Below are 13,662 nucleotides of genomic sequence, written 5' to 3'. Positions count from 1 at the left end.
GGCCGTGGCTTGAAATTTGGCCAAGAGGATCCTCATTTTGCCTTCTGCATCTCTGCAGAGTAGCAGAGCACTGGGGATACTGAGGGTGAGAAAGGGGGAGCAGAACCTGTTGAAATAAGAGAAATATTCTTCTGGAGCCGGATTTAAATAGTGATAATGTCACCTGCTTAAAACACCCAGCACTGTAACTGGGGCATAGCAATTATGATGCTAATGGACTTCTCATTCCCTTTCTCAAACAGGATTGTCATCCTGGTGACCTGGGGGCAAGGACTACCTCAAAAGAGAAGGAAACCGAGACAGGGTGGACCAAATTCCGTGAGATTGTGGGTTCAGAAATGGCTTGAGGGAAGGAAACTATCCTTTACCAAGTGCCTACAGACTGCCAAGCATATGCTAGTGCCTTCATATTTGATCCTGACAGTAGTCCATGAGTTGGTTTTATTCATCTCATTAGGCAGACAAGGAAATCAGGGCTCAGAGAGAGGAAGTGACTTGACCCAAACCAAGGAACTAATTCAAGGCTGAGCTAGCATGAGTCAGGCTGTTATGGACCAACATTCGCGAGAGTAAGACCACCAACTCCAATTAGGTCTTAAGCAGCAAGTGAGGATTTATTGAAAGCTGGCCAGCGACTGCCATAGGCGTGCTCTCCCATGACAGCCCCGAACCTGGTTCAAGGCCAGCCTTTTATTCACAAAAAACATACAACGGTTGGCTAAACACACACAAAGTTACCTGGGATACAGACACAAAGTTACTAGGCCTACATTAATTAATACTGCCCCGTTACTAAGGTACTCATTAATTAACTTTCCCCGTTGCTCTAGCTACTAATATAAACTTGCCCCGTTGCCCCGACTACTAATATTAACTTGCCCCATACCCTAGACTACCCTCGACCACAGTTGGTTCCATTTCCCCAGTACAAGAGGGGCTTAACTGTAACAAGGCATCTATAAGCCCAAAGTCTCTATGCTTTCCATTATACAGACAGCCCTGTGCGGTTGGATGCTGGGAAAATGGGATATTGAAAATATGAGACTGAGATGTCGGCGAGCCAACGGCTCTGATCTCTCTTCATTTATTCAGCTCAGGGCCTTAAGTTCTTGGAGGAGCCACACTTCAAGAGAGCTACATCTGAGACAGCAGCACATGGGGTGAGGGCAGGGTGGGCAAGAGAACAGCAGGAAGGTACAAGGTGAGATAGGGAGGTGCTCTGAATTTCCTCCCCATCCAAAGCCTCTTTCCCACTCTTCTCACCCCCAGGCCCTCCATGGCACATCAGGGGTGACATTTTTTAACCATTTGTAAAAACCATTGAAACCTGTAAAGAATTTTTATGGGTTTATTTGAGCCAAACCATCGACATATGCCGGGAAGCAGAACCTCACGAATTGAGATACTGCTCCGGAGAATGGCATAGGTGGGTTACATGAAATTCATTGGTGATAGATTAAGGAGGAGGGATAAAGCAAAGCAGGGAAACCCCTGGGATTGGATAAAAAGTAAAATGATGGACACATACTTAGGTGGGTGCAGGGTCAATTCGCATGATAATGAAGGAATTTGTGGTATCTGTCCTGGCACCCAACACATTTGGTTGTGCCCCAGGGGCTCCAGAAAAAGGGAAGTTACAAGTTACCCAGACATTTCAAGGGTGTGTTATCATAGATGCAAAAAGACAGATAGGCAGCTTTCTCTCTGAGGTTTGCAGCAGTTGCTGGGACTCTGTGAGGCAGAGCCCCTAGGGACGGAACTGAGAGCTGCCATAACTGCTCTCTCCGGCCCACCCTGTTAATCCCGAGCCCCAGCGACCCACCCGCCCTGCCCAAGCCCTGCGCAGAGCCATTTGCCAGATAGCCTCAGGCAAAGGCTAGATTAGCACCTCCCTAGAGGACAGAAGTTTTCCCACTGCAGACACAGCTGATTCTCACAGCCAGCTGGCCTGGAGGTCAAATCCCCCTAGTATTAACTACAACAATCAAGGCTTAACTACAGGAGGACTGCACACAAAGACCACTAGGGGGTGCACCAAGAAAGCATAAAAAATGTGGAGACAAAGAAACAGGACAAAACTGTCAATGGAGGATATTCAGTTCAGAACCACACTTTTAAGGTCTCTCAAGAACTGTCTAGAAGCCGCTGATAAACTTAATGAGATCCTCAAAAAATCTAATGAGACCCTCGATGTTATGATAAAGAACCAACTAGAAATTAAACATACACGGACTGAAATAACAAATATTATACAGACTCCCAACAGCAGACCAGAGGACCGCAAGAATCAAGGCAAAGATTTGAAATGCGAAGAAGCAAAAAACACCCAACCGGAAAAGCAAAATGAAAAAAGAATCTGAAAATACGAAGATAGTGTAAGGAGCCTCTGGGACAGCTTCAAGCGTACCAACATCAGAATTATAGGGGTGCCAGAAGATGAGAGAGAGCAAGATATTGAAAACCTATTTGAAGAAATAATGACAGAAAACTTCCCCTACCTGGTGAAAGAAATAGACTTACAAGTCCAGGAAGCATGGAGAACCCCAAACAAAAGGAATCCAAAGAGGACCACACCAAGACACATCATAATTAAAATGCCAAGAGCAAAAGACAAAGAGAGACTCTTAAGAGCAGCAAGAGAAAGAAACTCAGTTACCTACAAGGGAGTACCCATATGACTGTCAGCTGATTTCTCAACAGAAACTTTGCAGGCCAGAAGGGAGTGGCAAGAAATATTCAAAGTGATGAATACCAAGAACCTACAACCAAGATTACTTTATCCAGCAAAGCTATCATTCAGAATTGAAGGTCAGATAAAGAGCTTCACAGATAAGGAAAAGCTAAAGGAGTTCATCACCACCAAACCAGTATTATATGAAATGCTGAAAGGTATCCTTTAAGAAGAGGAAGAAGAAGAAAAAGGTAAAGATACAAATTATGAACAACAAATACGCATCTATCAACAAGTGAATCTAAGAATCAAGTGAATAAATAATCTGGTGATCATAATAGAATCAGGGACATAGAAAGGGAATGGACTGACTATTCTTGGGGGGGAAAGGGGTGTGGGAGATGCAGGAAGAGACTGGACAAAAATCGTGCACCTATGGATGAGGACAGTGGGTGGGGAGTGAGGGCAGATGGTGGGGCAGGAACTGGGAGGAGGCGAGTTATGGGGGGAAAAAAGAGGAACAAATGTAATAATCTGAACAATAAAGATTTAATTAAAAAAAAAAGAAAAAGAAAACAACAAAAAACAAAAAAAAAGACAGATAGGCTCAGTTAAGGTAAAGGTTGACCTTATCAGTGAAGATACTGGCCTAGGAGGTGACTATCCACCATAACTGTTTTTAGTTAAAGTTTAATTTCAGAACATCCTTTGTGGTGACTTTAGGTCTCTGAGTTTGCAAGACTGCCATGCAGGCCTCCCCTGAGCTTGTCAGGTCAGCATGTGGCCCCTTTCGTTCACACATTAATGCCCCTGTGTGAGGAGCTGGGAACCCCCCCACCCCAGCCACCCAGGTGTGGTATGAGCTCAGCACTAAGCTCTCTGGTGGTCCAGGCCACTTCACAGAGACCCAGAGATTACCTTTTTATAATCTCATGGCCTCATGACTTGGGGCCCATAAGCTTTTCAAGCACTTATGCAAATATTTAAGCCCTGAGAAGAAAAATATATTGGCTCCAAAATGTGATCAGAAAAAAAAATAAGCAACGTCAAAATTAATATGTGTGTAGCCTAGTCGGTTTGGCTCAGTGGATAGAGCATCGACCTGCAGACTAAAGGGTCCTGGGTTCGATTCTGGTCAAGGGCACATGCCCGGGTTGTGGACTCAATCCCCAGTAGTGGGCATGCAGGAGGCAGCCAATTAATGATTCTCTCTCATTGTTGTGCCCAGATTTCAAGGTTCCCAAAAAGCCCACCAGGGAGTCAGCGAGTCCGATGCAAAAGCAAAGAGTCCTTCATTTCGAACTAGTTCAGCTCCCTGACCACACTCACCGATGCAACGGTGAGCCCAGTGGCAGAGAGAGACCGAAGCCTGATGGGACGGGGGTTTTATAGGAGGGTGGAGTAAGGGCAGGAGAGGGGACTGTGGGCCCTGCCGATTGGCCAGGCGCGAGTCGGTGTCTCATTACACAGGATGTAGTCATATTGATGGCGTGCACTTCCCTTGATTGTCATTGGTTAATCTAAAGAAATCCCGGGCGTGGCCAGCAGAGGCCTGGGCTTCCGGGAAGAAGGTACTCTCCTGAGCACATGGCGGCCGCCCCAACATGGAGGGTACGGGGCAAGATGGAGGGCATAGCCCTTGCCCCTTCACTCATCAATTCTCTCTTATCATTGATGTTTCTATCTCTCTCTCTCCTCCCTTCCTTCCTCTCTGATCAATAAAAATCTATTTTTAAAAATCTTTAAAAATTATTTTAAAATATTAATATCTGTTTAAATATCTACAAATGCAATATTATGTCAAATTAGTCATGGACAACCCAAAGCAATTCTTATTTAGTTATTATAAATATTCAAGTTATAAAACAAAAGGAATAATTTACTCTTCACCAAACTTGAAATTATAGAAATCCTTTCCCAAACTGCTCTTGCAGTAAATGGTGTTTGATGGCAGGAGCAGCTTCCTGTGCTTGTCATGACGAAGGTGGGTCTCCAGGCTATAAAGGCCTTTGAAGGATTCTGCTGGCCTTGCAGTTGTGAACAAAAGGGGCCACATGCTGACCTGACAAGTTCAGGGGAGGCCTGCATGGCAGTCTTGCAAACTCAGAGACCTAAAGTCACCACAAAGGATGGTCTGAAATTAAACTTTAACTAAAAGCAGTTATGGTGGGCAGTTACCTCCTAGGCCAGTATCTTCACTGACAAGGTCAACCTTTACCTTAACTGAGCCTATCTGTCTTTTTGCATCTATGATAACATACCCTTGAAATGTCTGGGTAACTTGTAACTTCCCTTTTTCTGGAGCCCCTGGGGCACAACCAAATGTGTTGGGTACCAGGACAGATACCACAAATTCCTTCATTATCATGTGAATTGATCCTGCACCCACCTAAGTATGTGTCCATCATTTTACTTTTTATCCAATCACAGGGGTTTCCCTGCTTTGCTTTATCCCTCCTCCTTAATCTATCACCAATGAATTTCATGTAACCCACCTATGTCCCTCCTCTTTTTTTTTTAATATATTTTATTGATTTTTTACAGAGAGGAAGGGAGAGAGATAGAGAGTTAGAAACATCGATGAGAGAGAAACATCGATCAGCTGCCTCCTGCACACCCCACACTGGGGATGTGCCCGTAACCAAGATACATGCCCTTGACCGGAATCGAACCCGGGACCCTTCAGTCCGCAGGCCGATGCTCTATCCACTGAGCCAAACCGGTTTTTTTTATATGTCCCTCCTTTGATTGCAAATGTATAAATACAAATGTAATCGCTATTCTCCGGAGCAGTATCTCAATTCGTTGAGGTTCTGCTTCCCGGAATATGTCGATAGTTTGGCTCAAATAAACTTGCAAAAATTCTTTACAGGTTTCAATAGTTTTTACTTTAACACAGTGCAGGGCCCTTCCGGTCACAGTGGTGGTCACAGAGGAAGGAAGCTGCAGCTGGCTTTCGGGAGGAACTGGGTATCACAATTCAGTAGGCAGCGACATGGCTGGAGGTCATCTGCTATCAGCAGGTGTGGTCTCTTAGGAAATCCTGGAGAAGGGCAAGGATCAAGGCAGCCCATTGGCTACTGGAAACCAAAACAACCATCATTCACCTGCTCTGCCTGAGCAAGGAGAGCAACATGTTCAGATGTGGGTCATAACAACTCTTTCTGGCTGCTGCTGTGGGGAGAAGGGGCTGGCGGGGCCAGCCTGGAGACAGCAAGACTGGGAGGAGGCTGTAACAGGCTCCAGTAAAGAGGTGACTGTGGTCTGGCCTGCAAGTAAAGGCACTGGAGACAGAGGAAAGAAGATGGGAGTTGAGAGGGGGGTGCCTAAGCAATGGCCAGACTTTCCAAATAACTGAATGTGGAGAGTGACAGAGAGGGAAGAGTCCGGGATGACCCCAGAGTGCTGAACTGGGGGAGGCTTGTGTGTGGGGGTTGCCAGTGGCAGCTAGGGAATGCAGGAGGAGTAACTGTGTGGTCTTATGTCAGTTTTGGACACAGTAGGCTTGAAGGGCTTGCGGGATGTTCAAAAGAAACTGTCCAGGATGTAAAGTGACAAAGTGGCTTCATAAGGTGGGCCCATGGTGAAGGCACAGATGAGGGCACCCATCCAGGCCAGACAGAGCACATGCTTATTTACTGGAAAATATATTGGCTCCAAAATATGATCAGAAAATAAAGCAGGACACTTGTGGGGATTCAGGAAGATGGCGGCGGTATAGGCAGACGCGTCCCAGGTCGTGTCCCTGAGCAAATGGAGTGAGCAGCTGAAACTAGTAACATCCACCCCGAATTGGCGAGATTCCTCAGCTGGCGAGGCAGTTTACAGCCGGGAAGAGCAGAACTCCCCTGGAAAGGTAAAAAAACCAGGGATTTGGGCAGGAAAGTTTGCCAGACCTCTGAGCCCAGAGAGTCGGAGGGAGACCGCGTGGCAGACAGCCGCGTCCCTTGGGACAGGCACAGCCCCTAACAGGGGAAAGGAGAACCGCGGGATTCCTGGCGCTGCCGGGGGAATTGAGAGCTCGGTCTGTGATCACAGAGGACTGAGCCTAAAGGGGGCAGCCTGAAGAGCTGACCAGACCATGCAGTCCCGGTAAGAGAAGAAGCTTACAGAAACCAAGCCTTCCCCGTTTCCGCGGCCAGCGTTTGTTTGTTTGTTTTCACTGAACCCTGTTCATGGGACATTTCGGATACAGACACTCACCTGTGCTGAAGAGAGGGAGAGTGTGCGGAGGAGTGGAATCTGGGGAGAGACTGAGGAGAGAAGGGGGGCCGGGAGAGGTGGCAGCGAATTGAGTGCTGAGACACCCCTGAGCCCACGTCTGAGGCAGCCATTCTCTCCGGAGAGTGAGACTCCTCCCCCCAGCCCCCAGGCAAGGAGCACCGCCACACCCAGATTCCACCCTGTAGGAGATCAAGGATTAAAATAACCTGATCAGTCCCTGGGAGTTAACAGGGTCTGGCCTATAGAGGGATTTTCAATCCCAGCAACAACACAGCACTGGTAACTCTTACGCAGCCAGCTCTGGGCAGTGAACTTCCACTGGACAGAGAGGCCCTGTAGCCTCAGAGGCCAACCCCAGAACACTGCCACCCAGAGGCTGACTCACAAACTGACTCTTTGCTAAACACAAAATAAGGCAGTCTGGGAAACAAATGCGGCTTGCTTTAAAATAAGGACTGTGGTTTACAACACAGAGGAACAGTGTATCGCAGGGAAACTCAACACTCTCCTGAATACCTGGCAGGTCTAAGGCGAGCCACACTGAAGAATAGAAGAACCGAAGGACCTTCACTACTGCAATATTTTTTTTTTTTCTTTTTTCACCTTTTAACTAAGAAACCAATTTTTTTTTCTTTTTTTTTTCTTTTCCTCTTCTTCTTTTTTTTTTTTCTTCTTCTTTTTTCCATCACCTGATTTTACCCTTTTAATTACTACCTTCTTATTTTTAACCAGTATTATTACTGCTACCATTTTACCATTTTTTTTAAAGTGCCATTTTATTTTCTCTTTATTTTATTTTGGGATTAGTGTTCTCCATTCTATTTTCATCGTTATATTATTGGTTGTTTCTAGTTTGCATTTATCTCCAGGGAGCTGTTGCTGGAATTTGTTGGGATTAATGGCTGTTCTATAGGAGCATTCTCCTCATATAAAAAGTCTCTTCCCCTCTTCCACTTCATTCTCTCTTTTCGCTCTTTTTTTTTCTTTTCCTTTCTTTTCTCGCTTTTACTTTCCCCCCTCCTTTTTCCCACTTTCATTTTTGCACTCCTTTTTTTGGTCCCTAATTTTCTTTTCTTTTTTCTCTTTTCTCTTTTTCTCTTCCTTCTTCCTTATCCCCTAATTCTCTTAATTCAGGTGGTCACCTTTATTTGGGGTTATTAATATCGTGAATATATTTGTGTATAGTGCCTGGTACGTGGTGCCTTGTTGTGTTGTATTTTGTGCCTTTAAATCAACACAGCAGATCCAAGCAACAGCAACCTCCTGAGCACCACACCCTCTGCTGAGGAACAGCAGCTGTATGTGAAACCTCGCCCCACCAGCCAGAAGAGCCACCACAGCTGTGAACAGCACCCACCAGAGGAATTGCTGCCAACTGAAGAGCAGCTGCTACCGCAACCGCCCGAAGAGGAACCGCAGACCAAGGAGTCACTGCCACCAAGGGAGCAGCCACTGAACGACTCAACGTCTAGATATGTCAGTGAGATCAAACATGGGTAGACAAAGAAACCCCCAAAGGAAAGAGAAGGAGGACTCTCCAGAAAAGCAGCTAAGTAATACAGAGGCATGCAACATGACAGAAAAAGAATTCAGAATAAGGGTCCTAGAGTGCATAAACCGGATGGAGGAAAAAATCGACAACCTCAGCAAGAAGCTAGAAGAAACAGATGAAAAAATCGATAACATATGGAAGAAGCTAGAAGAAACAGATGAAAAAATCAACAACTTAAGTAAGACCCAAGAAGATATGAAGAGTGATATAGCTGCAATGAAAAACTCCATTGAAAGTATCAACAGTAGACTAGGAGAAGCGGAGGACCGAATTAGTGATTTAGAAGACAAGGAAGCAAAACACACCCAAAACGTACTGCAATTGGAGAAAAAAATGAAAAGACAGGAGGAGAGCCTAAGGGAGCTTTGGGACAACATGAAACGAAACAACATACGAATAGTAGGGGTACCAGAACAACAGAAGGATGAACAAGGATTAGAAAACCTATTAGAAGAAATAATATCAGAAAACTTCCCTGAGGTGGGGAAGAAAAAAGTCACACAAGCCCAGAGAGTCCCAAACAAGGTGAACCCAAAAAGACCCACACCAAGACACATCATAATTACCATGGCAAATGTTCAGGACAAAGAGAGAATCTTACAGGCTGCAAGAGAGAGACGGAAAGTTACATACAAGGGATCTCCCATTAGATTGTCAAATGATTTCTCAACAGAAACACATCAGGCCAGAAAAGAATGGACGGAAATTTACAAAGTGATGCAAAGCAAAGGACTGAATCCAAGAATACTCTATCCAGCAAGGCTATCATTCAAACTTGAAGGGGAAATAAGAAGCTTCACAGACAAAAAAAGGCTAAGGGAGTTTATCACCACCAAGCCAGCAATGCAAGGAATGCTAAAGGGACTGGTATAAAAAGAAGAAATAAAAAGCTCAGAAAGAAAACAGCCACACAAAAACAGAAATGCCTACAAACAAGTACCTTTCAATAATAACTTTAAACGTAAACGGACTAAATGCTCCAAACAAAAGACATCGAGTGGCTGAATGGATAAAAAAACATGACCCATACATCTGCTGTCTACAAGAAACCCACCTCATTAGAAGGGACTCACACAGACTGAAAGTGAAAGGATGGAAAAATATCTTTCAGGCAAATGGAAAGGAAAAGAAAGCTGGGGTAGCAATACTTATATCGGACAAAATAGACCTCAAAGTGAAGGCCATAACAAGAGATAAGGAAGGCCACTTCATAATACTAAAGGGATCAATACAACAAGAAGATATAATCCTGGTAAACATATATGCACCCAATGCAGGAGCACCCAAATTCATAAAAAAACTCCTGGAAGATATCAAAGGAGACATCGACAACAATACAATCATAGTAGGGGACTTTAATACACCACTGACAGCACTGGATAAGTCCTCTAGACAAATAATCAGCAAAGATACAGCAATCCTAAATGACTCACTAGATCAGATGGACTTAATAGACATCTTCAGAACACTTCACCCGAAAACCAGGGAATATACATTCTACTCAAATGCTCATAGGACATATTCAAAAATAGACCATATATTGGGTCACAAGCAAAGTATCCCCAAATTCAAGAAAATTGAAATCATAAAAAGCGTCTTCTCAGACCACGATGGCATAATATTAGAAATAAACTACAATAAAAACAACCCAAAATACTCAAACACCTGGAAGCTGAATAGCATGCTATTAAATATTGATTGGGTTACCAATGAAATCAAAGAAGAAATTCGAAACATCCTGGAAACTAATGACAATGAAAACACAACAATCCAAAACCTATGGGACACAATGAAAGCAGTCCTGAGAGGGAAGTTTATAGCTCTACAGGCCTATCTCAACAAACAAGAAAAAATGGTAGTAAATCATCTAACTCTACAACTCAAAGAATTAGAAAGAGAGCAACAAGAAAACCCCAGAGTGAGCAGAAGGAAGGAGATAATAAAGATTAGAGCAGAAATAAATGACATAGAGACCAAAAAAACAATACAGAAAATCAATGAAACCAAGAGCTGGTTCTTTGAAAGGATAAACAAGATTGACAAACCTCTAGCCAGACTCACCAAGAAGCAAAGAGAGAGGACCCAAATAAACAAAATCAGAAACGATAGAGGCGAAATAACAACAGACCCCACAGAAATACAAATGATTGTTAAAAAATACTATGGACAGCTCTACTCCAACAAACTAGACAACCTGGAGGAAATGGACAAATTCCTAGAAAAATACAACATTCCAAAACTCAATCAGGAAGAATCTAAAAATCTCAACAGGCCAATAACTATGGAAGAAATTGAAGCAGTCATCAAAAAGCTTCCAGCAAACAAAAGCCCAGGACCAGACGGCTTCACAGGGGAGTTTTACCAAACATTCAAGGAAGAACTAAAACCTATCCTCCTCAGACTACTACAAAAAATTCAAGAGGAAGGAACACTTCCAAGCTCATTCTATGAAGCCAGCATCACCCTAATACCAAAACCAGGTAAAGACAACACAATGAAAGAGAATTACAGGCCAATATCCCTCATGAACATAGATGCCAAAATCCTCAACAAAATCTTAGCAAATCGGATCCAGCAGTACATCAGAAAGATCATACACCATGACCAAGTAGGATTTATCCCAGGGATGCAAGGATGGTACAATATCCGCAAATCAATAAACGTGATACATCACATAAACAAATTGAAAGAAAAAAACCACATGGTCATATCAATTGATGCAGAAAAAGCATTCGACAAAATTCAACACCCATTTTTGATAAAAGCTCTCAGCAAGGTGGGAGTAGAAGGATCATACCTCAACATAATAAAAGCCATATATGACAGGCCCACAGCCAACATCATACTCAATGGACAAAAACTAACACCATTTCCCCTAAGAACAGGAACAAGACAGGGATGCCCCCTCTCACCACTCCTGTTCAACATAGTACTGGAAGTGTTAGCCATTGCAATTCGGCAAGAAGAAGAAAGGCATCCAAATTGGAAAAGAGGAAGTAAAACTGTCCTTATTTGCAGACGACATGATATTATACATACAAAACCCTAGAGACTCCATCAAAAAGCTACTGGACTTAATACATGAATTTGGCAATGTAGCAGGATACAAAATTAACCCCAAGAAATCCGAGGCATTTCTATACACCAATAGTGAACTTTCAGAAAGAGAGATTATAAAAACAATCCCGTTTACCATCGCACCAAAAAAATTAAGCTACCTAGGAATAAACTTAACTAAAGAGGTAAAAGACCTCTACTCAGAAAACTACAGGACGTTGAAAAAAGAGATAGAGGAAGACATAAACAGATGGAAGAACATACCGTGTTCATGGATTGGTAGAATCAACATCATTAAAATGTCCATACTACCCAAAGCAATCTATAAATTCAACGCACTTCCCATTAAAATACCAACGGCATACTTCAGAGATCTAGAACGAACTCTCCAAAAATTCATCTGGAATAAAAAAAGACCTCGAATAGCTGCAGCAATCCTGAAAAAGACCAAAGTAGGTGGGATCTCAATACCAGATATCAAGATGTATTACAAAGCCACTGTTCTCAAAACTGCCTGGTACTGGCACAAGAATAGGCATATAGATCAATGGAATAGAATAGAGAGCCCAGAAATCGGCCCGAACCAATATGCTCAATTAATATTTGACAAAGGAGGCAAGAACATACAATGGAGCCAAGATAGTCTCTTCAATAAATGGTGCTGGGAAAATTGGACAGATATATGCAAGAAAATGAAACTAGACCACCAACTTACACCATACACAAAAATAAACTCAAAATGGATAAAGGACTTAAATGTACGACAGGAAACTATAAAAATTCTAGAAGAATCCAAAGGCAACAAAATCTCAGACATATGCCGAAGCAATTTCTTCACTGATACAGCTCCTAGGGCACTTGAAACTAAAGAGAAAATGAACAAATGGGACTACATCAAAATAAAAAGCTTCTGCACAGCAAAAGAAACCATCAACAAAACAACGAGAAAACCCACTGTGTGGGAAAACATATTTGCCAATGTCCTATCTGATAAGGGCCTAATCTCCAAAATTTATAGGGAACTCATACAACTTAACAAAAGGAAGATAAACAATCCAATCAAAAAATGGGCAAAGGACCTAAATAGACACCTTTCAAAAGAGGACATTCAGAAAGCCAAGAGACATATGAAAACATGCTCAAAGTCACTAATCATCCGAGAGATGCAAATCAAAACAACAATGAGGTACCATCTCACACCTGTCAGACTGGCTATCATCAACAAATCAACAAACGACAAGTGCTGGAGAGGATGTGGAGAAAAAGGAACACTTGTGCACTGCTGGTGGGAATGCAGACTGGTGCAGCCACTATGGAAGACAGTATGGAGTTTCCTTAAAAAACTGAAAATGGAACTCCCATTTGACCCTGTGATCCCACTTCTAGGAATATATCCCAAGAAACCAGAAACACCAATCAGAAAGGATATATGCACCCCTATGTTCATAGCAGCACAATTCACCATAGCTAAGATCTGGAAACAGCCTAAGTGCCCATCAGTAGATGAATGGATTAGAAAACTGTGGTACATCTACACGATGGAATACTATGCTGCTCTAAAAAGGAAGGAACTCTTACCATTTGCAACGTCATGGATGGAACTGGAGAGCATTATGCTAAGTGAAATAAGCCAGTCAATGAAGGAAAAATACCACATGATCTCACTCATTCATGGATAATAGAGACCATTATAAACTTTTGAACAATAATAGATACAGAGGCAGAGCTGCCTCAAACAGATTGTCAAACTGCAGCAGGAAGGCCGGGGAGGGTTGCGGGGCAGGAGGTAGGGGGGTAAGAGATCAACTAAAGGACTTGTATGCATGCATAGAAGCATAACCAGTGGACATAAGACATTGGGGGATAGGGGAGGCTAGGGGACTGTCTAGGGCGGGGGGATAAAATGGACACATATGTAATACCCTTTGTAATACTTTAAGCAATAAAAAAAAAAATAATAAAAATTAAAAAAAAATAAAAAAAAAATAAAAAAGAAAATAAAGCAACATCAAAATTCCAGAATACAGACGAATTCAGGAGACTCTCAAACTCCTTAACTTACTCACCTCTGCAGGGTCCCTTTTGCTATCTAAGGTAGCATTCACAGGCTCTGGACCTTAGGATGTGGTCATCTTTGGAGGCCATTATTCAGCCTACG

This window comes from Myotis myotis, unplaced genomic scaffold (genome assembly GCF_014108235.1).
Source record: "Myotis myotis isolate mMyoMyo1 unplaced genomic scaffold, mMyoMyo1.p scaffold_m19_p_10, whole genome shotgun sequence".
Lineage (NCBI taxonomy): Eukaryota > Metazoa > Chordata > Mammalia > Chiroptera > Vespertilionidae > Myotis > Myotis myotis.
This window is presented reverse-complemented; position numbering follows the sequence as displayed.